General features: G+C 36.3%; 1 pseudogene; it reads left to right on the top strand.

The window, feature by feature from the left end:
* The first annotated feature begins 3,662 nt into the window (after positions 1-3,662).
* Positions 3,663-12,991, top strand: LOC140006797 (kinesin-like protein KIN-14F; annotated as a pseudogene).
* Positions 12,992-13,117: the final 126 nt, after the last annotated feature.

The raw sequence follows: 13,117 nt of genomic DNA, 5'->3' as shown, positions 1-13,117 counted from the left end.
AGCTCATACCAGTATATATAGTTGGATGTAAAGCATATATGATTGTGTCTAACAAATGCTGGTCACTTGCAAGAAACAGACGAGTCAATTCAGGTGCTTCTTTTGGTCACCAAATTGACTAGTAGTAGTATAATCTTAGGTCTACAAGGCAGCAATCATTCACTCAAACAATAGAGAGATAGCCACAAGAAAGAAAGGAAAAAAATAAGAGGAACCAGAAAATTTCTACAGTAAGTTGTAGAGAGATAGGTAAAAATTAAAGGAACCCAATATAATAGTGTAAACAAAAAAAAAGGGGGGGGGGGCGTTTTTGCTCGGTTGGTTTGGTCCAATTAATGGGGTACAGAACGTAAAAAAAGATGCAAGGAAAGCTTTTTAGCTCCAAAACCATTCAAAAGAAGTAGTAGTTGATGGGATCCAACGTCTTGAAAATTGACCTTAGAAGAATGGAAGCGAGACACTTTTGAATTTGGCTCTTTCTTCATTTTAAACCTCCAACGTACACTTTTTGCTGTTCAATTTTCACATGATTCCTGATTGATTTCTTTCCATCTTGTCAATGTTCAACCAGGCAACCGCATCGTTTACGGCCTTGACTGGATGAATTAATTAAGCTGACCCTATAAATTTCCAGCACTTTAATCGTGAAAGGGGACTGGGGTGACAATCATGCATTTAGCTTCTTAAAATAGATATATTATTGTTCAGGGTTTAAAAATTACTAGTTGGTTAGCATAAGAAAAGTCATTATTTTTGTTTCATGTTCGCAGGCTGATTCTGAGAGGACTGAGTCATTGTAAGTGACCAATAGAAAACTGGGAATTTGAGTCAAGATTTAAGGAAATCTTTGGGTATTTCAAAGCTCGCATCACTCTTACAGAAAAGCCAGGACAAAAAAAAAAAAAATACCTTTTTTACTTAAGATTTTTTTTTCTCAATTCCTCTTGTTGATAAGGTTAAGGGTAGAGGAAACACAATTTTTTTTTTTTTTATTCAGTGGTAGAAAATTTTTGTTGATTATGCCGAATACATGAGAGTACGTATCAATCAGTATAGATCAGAGACGTCATCAGAAGTTGAATATTGTTCAGTTAAATTTGATTCGTGTAATTTTAACTGTATTTGCTGTGAGCTCGTGTAGTCGTCAACTTAATTATCTAAATGCACATATTTAAATTCATATCCAGCGTATACGAATTTATATAAAGGAATTTGAAGAATTATACAAACGGATTTGAACTAGAGAGACGTCAATCTGTAATTGTAACGGAGTTCCGTCATTTATTGTTGGCCAGACCTTGCCGTCCAGCCCAACGTTCCAAGGGTCCTACGGGAGGTCCACTTGTCACGTACGTACTTAGACTCCATGCTTGCCACGTGGATGATGACCTCAATCCCCAAGTCAAAAGGCAATCTACTAATTCCTAGGACTTCTCTTCCTGAAAATCAGTCCCCTTCCCTGCTCAGCAACCGCCGACCCTCCAAAATCCCCAAGTATAGTTTTATTAGAATTCTAGTAATCATTGACAAAGCATCCTTTTGATCTAGTAAAATTTGTATATGTGTTAATCTTTAGGGATAATTTCAGAAACCTCCCCTGAGATTTCTGACATTTACACTAACATTCTCTGTGGTTTGAACAATTAAACTGACCTCCCCTGAGGTTACTAATCATTTACAAATTTAGTCCAAATGATTAAAATATTATTTTAGAGAGTGAAATTAGAATTTTGTACCTGATTTGTCCTTTGTGCTACATGTCCAATGAATGGCAAAGTATTACAAATTAATTAATAATTAATAAACTTTAAGGAGCGTAGTTTATAGGTAAATACGTATTACTTATTTAAAGTACCAATTCTTTACGAGTATTTTACTTTCAAACATTTACTTTATTATAAATATTTATTCTTAAATACAGATTTGTATTTACTCTCAAATATTTAATTTTTGTTAAATACAAAACCTACCAGTTTTTCTTCCATAGAAATATTAATATAACACTTTTTCAATTTTAGTTAAAAATATTTATGTATTTAACATAAATTAAATGATTCAGGATAAAATACTCATAAAGAGCTAATACTTTACTCATGTAATGGATGAAAATCATAAAAAATTAATATTTTATCGGCCATTTCTTTTTTTTAAAAATATTTAATTTATATTAAATAGATAACCTACTGATTTTCTTTTTGTGAGAATATTACTGTAACACTTTTTAATTTTTAATTACAAACGTTAATATATTTATCATAAATTAAATATTTGAAAATAAAATATCTGTAAAGAGTCGGTACTTTAAATAGGTTATGTGTATTTGCCTATAAACTATACTCTTTAAAGTAAGGAGTGTAGTTTATTGATTTAAGTAAGGAGTGTAGTTTATAAGCAAATACACATAACCTATTTAAAGTACCCGCTCTTTACAGATATTTTATTTTCAAATATTTAATTTATGATAAATATATTAACGTTTGTAATTAAAAATTAAAAAACGTTACAGTAATATTCTCGCAAAAAGAAAATCAGTAGGTTATCTATTTGATATAAATTAAATATTTTTAAAAAAAATAAATGGCCCATAAAACATTAATTTTTTATGATTTTCATCCATTACATGAGTAAAGTATTAGTTCTTTATGAGTATTTTATCCTGAATCATTTAATTTATGCTAAATACATAAATATTTATAACTAAAATTGAAAAAGTGTTATATTAATATTTCTACGGAAGAAAAACTGGTAGGTTTTTTATTTAACGAAAATTAAATATTTGAGAGTAAATACAAATTTGTATTTGAGAATAAATATTTGTAATAAAATAAATGTTTGAAAGTAAAATATCCGTAAAGAGCTGGTACTTTAAATAACTATTACGTATTTGCCTATAAACTACGCTCCTTAAGTTTATTAATTATTAATTAATTTGTAATACTTTGTCATTCATTGGACATGTAGCATAAATGGCAAATCAGGTACAAAATTCTAATTTCACTCTTTAAAACAATATTTTAATCATTTGGACTGAATTTGTAAAGGATTAGTAATCTCAGGGGAGGTCAGTGTAATTGTTCAAACCACAGGGGAGGTGAGTGTAAATGTCAGAAACCTCAGGGGAGGTTTCTGAAATTATCCCTAATCTTTAATACAAGTCTTTTTAATCTCCCCCTCCTTTGTAGTTTAGAATAAAATATATTATATAACTGTTATCATTTTTTTAAGAAAATAATAATATAGATCTAACTCTGAAAATTTACAAAATCACCGTAAAATTCTCCCAATCATTACTTTTCATAGCATGGGAATTCAAAGATTTACACGAGTGTCTAAACAATAGACATGCAAATACCTAAAATTTAAGAATATCGCCCCTTGATGAAATTGGAAATAACATACATAGACAATTATTTTTTTTTCAACAATAGGCATTTACAGGGAAAAAACTAAACTACACTCAGGGCACATCAAAGAGAGTCTCACTCAACCTAAATATAGACAATTATTCAATAACAAAAAGAATATCGCCCCTTGATATTAATACTCGTGGGGAAAAAGAAAAAGAAAAAAAAAAGAGAAGGTTATATTATATGACTCCGTTGATGTCCCCTTGGCTTAAAGTGAAATCTTTTTATTTGAAGATCCAAGAAAGCAAAGACGACCGGACGCATCTTTCTTTCTTTCAGCTTCACAACCTTTCATTTGATTTTAGTTTCATGCATCCATAGCTCTCTCTCTCTCTCTCTCTCTGTCTTTCTTCAAGAAGTACTGACAGCTCTGAGCTCTCTCTCCATCTTGTCTTGCAATAAATGAACCTCCCCTGATTTTAATTTTTTTCGATTGTTGCTTCACAAAGCACGAGAATCTCGTCTCATTTCATTTTCCCCTGTTTAATTACTTCCATCAGATCCACCAACATCGTCTCGATATTTTTATATACTCTCACTCCCACTCGCTGCTCTCTATTCTATTTAACTTCTCCACATTGCCTCCAATCCATACCGGAAATTCAAGAAACTCCCCAGCTGCCGGCAGACTACTCTTCCCCAAACACCAACAGGTAAACAGCACCTTCCTAACTCCTCCTCCTCCGTTTCACTTTTGATGGTCTGAAGCATGTCTTGAACCACATATAATAATGTCTCAGAGCTGATAACTTTTCTCTTAATGCTGCCGCATGTAATTCACAGTCGCACTCTACTCTTCCCCATTTCCAATTTAACAAAGTATGAACGATCACCAAATCGAAGGATTTTTTTTTCTTTCTAAATCTCTGGTTGTACGTATACGTTGTATTGCATATTTATTCTATTACTGCAATGCAAAGCTTTTCAATGTGTAGCCTGCATTCAAGATTTTGGGTAACTGAAGTTGGTTTGATCATTTCAAGGATTTGGGCGGCGCAGGAGAGTGGGAATAAGGAAACTTTAAGTAAAGATGCCCCAAGAAAGCAACTCCAGCGGCTCAATGTTCTTCTCACCAGGCAAGAACTTGAGAGGATTAAAGGGATTGATCTACAACAGTAGTAGTGATGATGCAGTGTATGCTGAGGAGATCATCAACGACCGTGAACTGGCTCAGAGGAAAGCCGGAGAAGCAGGTACACTTTCCAATCTCCATCCATCCTAATTCCTAAGCATGCATTAGTTTTGCCGCCTAGAAAATTATGGAATACGAAAAAGGTAGTAACCCGAAAAAAAAGAAGAAGAGAGGATTCTCCAATAGGGTCCAAAACAAAAGTAGTGATTGTGCCGTTGTACCCAGAAATTTAGTCCCCCCAACCCCACAAACACAAAAAAAGAAAAGAAAAGAAAAGAGAGGAATAAAATAACTAAGACCATGCTAAACAAAAACATCATGATGTATTCTGGTTGGGCCAAGTTGGCGGAATTGTGGTACTCAAGTGTCCTTAAAGTGAAGGGTGCCATTAGCCCTCCTCAGTCATCATACAGGCAAATTAACTGGACCGCCATTAAGAGCATTCGAGTGGAGGTGGGACTATCCTTGTCCGCCGCTGTCCACCCCAGCTTTTACACTAATTTAAACAACAACCACCATTTTAAGGAGTTAGTGAATGCTCTCAAGTCTCAACTCATCATCCCACCAAAGATTTGTATTGTTTCAATGACTCTGCAAGGCACTGCCAATAAAATAAAAGAAGAAGGAAAAAAAAAGCATTAGGGCCATTAGTATTTTCCTAGAGACGAGGAGGAAAAAAAAAGTTGTACTACACATTTGGGATAAGGGCTCAAATCTTCTCATTCGTTTCTACCACTAATCTATGTAGAATACTTGCAAGAAATTATTTAGGACAGATTTTGAATTCAGAATTACACTACTGTACGTTAGGGAAGTATTCAAAAAAATAAAAATAAAAAATCACAAGGGCATTAGATATATGAGATTCATTTATGAGAATATATATGGTTCCGCCTTTATGATTAACCATATTTGTTTAATTATACGCATTGCTAATCAATTTTTGTACGAATCTAAAAGTAGTGTATTTCTTCGTGATTGGTTTCTTTTCTTTTCTGAAAAAAAAAAAAACACCTAACTCACCTAAAATGGTGGCGACAGTGACTGAGAGTAACTGGCAAATGGGAAGGCCAGATGGCCCTCCTCCTCCTCCATTTTCACCGAAGATGTTTCGAATTTCGAATTCAAACCCCATTTATTGCACGCCACCTCCTCTATTTATTTATTCTCTCCATTTTGAGGGAAAAACTTGACCCAAGCCTAATAATTCCAAGTGCATGGTACTTGACAAATTAATCCTTCTGTTGAAGTCTACCCACGCACCCAACGCATTTCAGAGTCAACTGCATTTTCTTTTCTTTTTTCTATATTTCAGAAATAAGGTGGTGTTTGGATTAGAGTTTTCTACTAAAATTTTTCTGTGAATATATTTTTTAAATTTTATATACATCAAATTATTGAGTTACATATTTTTACAAAAACTTTAAAAAATAACAATGCAGACGGCACTTTTGGAAATGAAGGTTAAAAGTCTAAATCAAAAAAAAAAAAAAGAAAAAAGAATCGACCCGTTAAAGTTTGGAAATGACTAGAAAGAACTTTGTCTAAGGCCCCACGGAAAAATGCATGGACCCGACCCCACACGACAACATCCTTTTTCGGGTTTGGGATCCTAATGCTGACGTGGCCGACATTCTCGGCCAGCCGGAATCAGAGGTCCGGTCTGTAGCTAACTATCAAGGAGAGGAGGCATATCAGTTTAATTCTAATTAAATCTGGAAGCCATTTTTTTTTCCATTTTTCTAAAAAAAATTTGTGTACGTAGCAAACTAATGCAAGAAGAGGGTTTTTTTTTTTTTTAAAAAAAATTAAGTAAAAAATGTATATATTAAATAGAAGAAGAATCGAAGAGAAGGGAGCTGGTGATGGGTTTTGTGAAATTTGGAACTAACGGATCTTGATCACAGCTGCAAGGAGGTACCAGGCAGCAGCATGGCTAAGAGAGATGGACCAGGGTGCATCAGAGGTTCTACCAAAAGAACCCACCGAGCAGGAATTTTGCCTGGCCCTCCGCAATGGCTTAATTCTGTGCAATGTCCTCAACAAAGTCAACCCTGGCGCCGTTCACAAGGTACTAGCAGTCTTAGGTGGCATTTATGTGCATGTCACGTATTGCATGCAAAGTTATAGGAGTATTGCATGCAAAGTAAAAATTAAAGCGAGCTGAAACCAAGTCAACAAATTTTATTGACGATGAATTTCACTTCTCAAACAATTTTTCATTCTTGGTGTCCATGTTGAACTCGAGGGCCACCTCTGAAAGTGAGACATTATTGTGTTGTGTCTTATGTAGCCAGCGGTTGGACAGAAATGCTCGACTGTGGCACAATTAGCTTAAATTCTTTCACAAGCGAATGCTTGATGTTGCATTGTCTGTTCTCACGATGGAATAGGTGGTCGAAAATCGGGTGATTGATGTCCAGTTCACCGAGGGTGCAGCTCAGTCTGCTATTCAGTATTTTGAGAACACAAGGAACTTTCTAGTGGCCGTTGGCGAGATGAAGCTTTTGACATTTGAAGCCTCCGATTTGGAAAAGGTTGTCCACTCCTCCCTTAATGAACCCTTCTCTAGACCACTTCGCTTCAGTTCACATCTTTTGCAATTTGCGCAGCGTGAATGGTATTCAGGGTATTAGCCCACTATATTTACTTATAAACATCCTTCGAACCCTTCTTTTTTCATGTCATTTGGAAGAACTGAAATGTAGCCAACTTCTGAAAAAATATGGTAGTTATATACTGAACAAATGCAAGTGCATTTTTTATGTAAAAGAATTTCCACGAATTATCTCCTCCATGCCATGCAAATGCTATCTTCAGATACCTGTTTTAGGACAAAATTCAGTAAATGCACGCGCTTTGGGACTTTCATGAATTTCTATGCCCAGCCATGCAAATGCTGTCTTCAGATACATATTTTGACCCTCTGCATTTTAACTATTAAAGCTTTCATCATGCTCTATTAATCTTTTAAATTAGCAGGGAGGTTCGTCAGGTAAAGTTGTAGACTGCATCCTGTGTTTGAAAGGATATTACGAGTGGAAACAAGCTGGTGGAATTGGAGTTTGGAGATATGGTGGGACTGTAAAAATTGTATCCTTTCCCAAGGGATCTCCATCTTCTTTTGTCAGCAGTGAAAGTGCAGATGAGTCTCTCGATGATTCTGAATCATCACAATTTGAGCAGCTATTGGAATATCTACATTTGTCAAGTGAGGTCTCACTTGAGGAAACCAATGCAGCCAATGCTCTTACTTCACTCTTTGAACATTTTGGTCTTGCCCTTCTACAGGCATATCTCTCCGAAATTAGTGGAGTTGAAGACTTGCCTTTGAATTCAATGGTAGGTAAGATAGTCTGCATTTTTTTTTTTTTTTTGCAAGTGAAATCTTATCCTGGCCATGACAAAAAGAAGGAAAAAAATAGGGAGGAGAGTTAATTTATTCTGTTACTTGAAAAGCAAATCTTTTTGCCAAGATGACCATGAAGACTTCTTAGAGGATTTCAAAAGCTAGCTTAGAGAAACTATGGAGCTGCTACTTTTTCAGAACGAGTTATTTTATAATTATTATAGCCCATTTCTGTAACATTTTGGATTATTAACCGAATCATTAGAAATTTGCAGGTTATTGATATTCTGTTGAGGAAGGTGGTTAAGGATTTCTCCTCTATGCTTATTGCTAAGAGCAATCAGGTAGTAACCCAAGTTCCTGATTGCGGAGACCTTGTTGCAACTTCATTATACAGACTCATCATGTAACTTGCATAGAATTGGCACTATCAGTACTACTGCAACCTAATGCCTTGTTTTGCCACTTACAGGTTGGACTTATTCTGAAGAAAATTTTGAATGATGATGGCATTCCTCGATCAAAGTCTGAAGTTTTAGAAATGATACTGAAGTACCTTGGTCAAAGAAGTAGTCTGGCTTCAAGCAATCTCTCCAAATTTTGCATTTGTGGCCGGAAACGTGAAGACATAGCTCAAACAAACGTTTCCCCTGTGGGCAATGTAGAAGTTCTTGACGTTCAACAGAGGCAGCTAGAGGTGAAACCATCTTCTCATTAGTCTCTTCTATTCAATAGTTCCTCTGGAAATTACAAAAATTAGATTATGAGATCTGACCAAATTTTGTTGCTGCTTCAATATCCTTTGTTCAGGAACTCAAATCCTTTTCTAGGGAGACCAAGAAAGAATTTCAGCTATTTCAGAAAGTTCATGTGGAGGAATTGAAAAGGCTTGGTGAGAGGCTATCATATTATTTATCTTAAGCTTGCACAAGCTGTATTGAGAAAAATCCAGCTTGTGTAGTTACGTCTATTGGAAGCCTTGATCAAACTTTAACTTTACCAAAGCATTTTCTCCCCAGAGCATCATATTAAGGGCCTTGAAGTAGCAGCTTCTTCTTATCACAAAGTTTTGGAGGAAAATCGAATGCTTTACAATCAAGTTCAAGACTTAAAAGGCGAGTTATCCGAAAGTTCAGTCTTTTATTTCTTTCATTATGGCACCCTGGAATATCTGACATCTTATGGTGTCTATCAGGGACTATTAGAGTTTACTGTAGAGTGAGGCCCTTCCTACCTGGGCAGTCAGATGGACAGTCCACGGTTGACTATATTGGGGACAATGGAGATATCATGATTGTCAACCCTCATAAGCAGGGTAAAGATGCAAGGAGGATTTTCACTTTCAACAAGGTGTTTGGCACAAATGCAACTCAACGTATGATTTCTTTCACAATTGAGATTCTCTCCTGTTTTCCATCATTTAATTTCACTTTGGATAAAGAAAAGTTATTTGTAGGAGGAGAAGAGCAACATTGGCCTAAATGTCTCTTTTGCTCAATACATAAAAACAGATAGCCGACCCTTATAGCATGGGATGAAGGCTCTGTTGAGGGAGTAATGAACACCGTGCAACTGGGCTTTGTGATTATCTGACGACATACTATTACTTTCATCTTGCAGAACAAATATATATGGATACACAACCGTTGGTCCGATCGGTTCTTGATGGGTATAACGTTTGTATATTTGCTTATGGACAAACTGGCTCAGGGAAGACATACACAATGGTAATGTAAAGCATTAACTGGTTCAAGTTAGTCGTTTTAACTGTCCTAGTGCATTAACATAATGCAAATCCAAAAGCCTTAGGATTAGATAGGCTTGTGGTAGCATTAGGCGTTCCATCTTGATGACCTTTTCTTCCCCACACGAACTCTCTGACCATTTCATGTTTTTGAATTTTGCATCATCCCCTGCTATGTTGTTTGACAAGTTAATATGGCTTTGTGGAAGAGACCAGGCCAGATTTTTATATAAATTGATCAATAAGACCAGTGGTGTGTAACTATGAAACATTTTATACGCGACAGTGCTTCACATTGATATGCTATTAGAGTGGATGAAAACACCCTCCTTAAGTGTTATTCTAAGCTTAATTGAGATGGAGAAGGCAGCTATAAACTAAGGATGCATGTACTCATAATAACGTTTTTTATGTCTTCCTATGCATACAGAGCGGCCCAGACTTGACAGCAGAGGAGACATGGGGTGTAAATTATCGTGCTTTGCGTGACCTATTTCACATTTCAAAAGAAAGAATGGAATTTATAGAGTACGAAGTTGGAGTCCAAATGATCGAAATATACAATGAACAAGTTAGAGATCTCTTGGTCATTGATGGAACTAATAGGAGATATCCTTTCCAATTTGTTGCATTTCTAGTAGCATGACATCATGCTCGTAAATTTGGTAACTCAAGCTTGATATGTCAATGAGAATTTTTTCCTGTTGTCTAACCTTAACTATCAGCACATTGGATGTAAGAAACAATTCTCAACTCAACGGTCTCAATGTGCCTGATGCGTGTCTAATTCTGGTCAAATGTACCCAAGATGTTCTTGATTTGATGAGAATTGGACAACAAAATCGTGCCGTAGGCGCCACTGCTCTAAATGAAAGGAGTAGCAGATCGCATAGGTAAACTGCTTTTTGCTTTCTTTTTTTTTTAATTAATTTTCTTTTCCCTTTCTTCCGCTCTAGTCTAATGTTGTTTCTTAATGATTTTCGTAATAGACCTTAGTTTTATCACTTTTGGTGTGTGTGGTGTGTGTAGTATCTTAACAGTTCATGTCCGTGGGAAAGAGTTGGTTTCTGGATCCACATTAAAGGGCTGCCTTCACCTGGTGGATCTAGCTGGAAGTGAGAGAGTGGATAAATCTGAAGCCGTTGGCGAGAGACTGAAGGAAGCCCAACATATAAACAGATCTCTTTCTGCACTGGGAGATGTTATTTCCTCTCTTGCTCAGAAGACTTCACATATTCCTTACAGAAATAGCAAGCTCACCCAAGTGTTACAGGATTCTCTAGGTAATATCACGCACTTTGCTGATTTAATTAGTCAACAAATTCACCTCAGAAGTATGCCTAGTGCTACAGAGCTAGTTGTTAGTCAGTTATCTCTGAAGCATTACAGTTGACGGATCAATTTTCATCTTTGACTTAGGTGGCCATGCAAAGACGCTGATGTTTGTGCATATAAATCCCATGGTTAATGCTATAGGAGAGACAGTAAGTACCCTGAAGTTTGCCGAGAGAGTGGCCTCAATAGACCTTGGAGCTGCTCGATCTAATAAGGAAAGTGGGGAAATTCGAGAATTTAAAGATGAGGTTAGCTCTAGTTTGATAACTTATTTAGTTTCAGAGTCAATACGTTTTCTACTAGTGACCAAAACTTATTCTTTCCTTGTTTGTATAAGATCACAAACCTCAAGCTCACATTGGAGAAAAAGGATGCTGAACTACAGCAACTAAGAAGTGGAGCCAGTATAAGAGGTGCTATATCACCTCTTCGTATGCCAAAATCCAATGTTACTGCCAGCATGAAGCCTGAAAATAATCAGCGTAGTACCATTGACGACACTCGAAGCTCCGAGGTACATGACAGAAACCTTTATACCAATTACATACCATACAGAGAGTTGTAGGGTTATGATATTCTAAGGTATTACCTAACTAGCAGTGACCATTGAACATCCTTTTGGAAGTTGGAAGTCTGACTGACTAATGTGCACTTTTTATAATGCACGAAGTCTTAGCCCCCTAAGTCCTGGTTGAACTTAATTTCAGGTAAGAAGCTGTTCTTCAGGCAAGCAGAGGAGGTCCCGGTTCCCGGCTAAGTTCACCGACAAGGATATTGTACCAAAAATTCCTTTCCTTGCTGAAGAGAGATCTGTAGGTTTCAATAAGGCAAGATCACCATCCCCACCTGTTAGAAGATCAGTTTCAACGGATAGGAGTGCTGTCATCAGAAGTAGGATTAAGCCTGAGACACTTGATAACCCACCGGTCATGAGACTACCTTTTCCAGCAAGAGTCCCTACAAACAAATCCATGGTTGCTGTACCTTCAATTGTTCCCTCGACAGATAGTTACACAAGGTCATATCCGGCTTCTCAGGAGCCACCAGTTAAGCAGGATAACATTTCTGAGACACTGCACAGTCTCCAAAGAATTGTCTCCAGAAAAGTTAATGTAGAACATGATGATCAGGAGCAGTTTAAACAGGCACTTAATGTTCGACAAGGTGGTATTAGGAAAACTAAACTTGAGAGTAAGGTTAAGAGCAAGCATCAAAATATTACTAAAAACCAAAAGTCTGACATTGGAGTTACTCTGCTTACTAATGTGGACAACGGTAGAATGATGGAAGAGGCTCAGAAAAGCGAGTTCTTGGAAATAGAAAATGAGCACGGTGATGAACGTGTTGGATCACCAGTTTATGGTAATACCATGAGGTTGAAAAAGCTTCAGAGGAACTTCTCGAGGAACTCTCAAAATGTTGAACCTAGGTATGGATAAACATTTAATCATTGTAACTTTTGAGTATGAGCTCTGTCAACTTCTTAAAGGTTTTCTTTGTATCAGCAAATAAATCTAAAACGCTGCATCTTTTATTGCATTAACCATTGTAACTTACTATTAGATCTAAATGCAGAGAACTGATACAGCCAACGGAGTCTGTCTATGCTGGGAAACATGAAAATAAAATTTCCAATAGCACAATTCAAAATCTCAAGGAAGCAAGCAACTCGTCCACCTCGGAGTTCCGAAGAAGCAGATCTACACCTCGAGGGAAATTTTTTGTTGTTCCTTGAGAAAGGTGTCAGATAAGGTCGTCAGCCGCTAATAATTGTGAAGTCTTTGTACAGCTATTCTTATCTTATTTCGTGTCTACTGTCCTATACTCTCTATCAAGAAAACTATACGAGGATGAATCCCAGTTGGAGAATGTCTAGTTTGTAGGGAACAGAACACGCTGGTGTACCAGAACCATTTTCAGTTTGTTTTGACTATTATTTGTGGATAATCAAATTAAGTTCCTTGACATGTACACGGAAAGTTGCTAAATATAACTGGAGTATTTAGATGGAGTGTTATTTGAAATATTATTTAGAATAATTATTGAAATATTTTTTATAACGTGATATATGTAAAAATAAAAAGATAATTGATAAGATGGAAAAGACGGTGATAAAATGTATTCCCCCCTTCTCTCAGCTCCTACTTCCT

Source organism: Coffea arabica, chromosome 5e (assembly GCF_036785885.1).
Source record: "Coffea arabica cultivar ET-39 chromosome 5e, Coffea Arabica ET-39 HiFi, whole genome shotgun sequence".
Classification (NCBI taxonomy): domain Eukaryota; kingdom Viridiplantae; phylum Streptophyta; class Magnoliopsida; order Gentianales; family Rubiaceae; genus Coffea; species Coffea arabica.
This window is presented reverse-complemented; position numbering and strand designations above follow the sequence as displayed.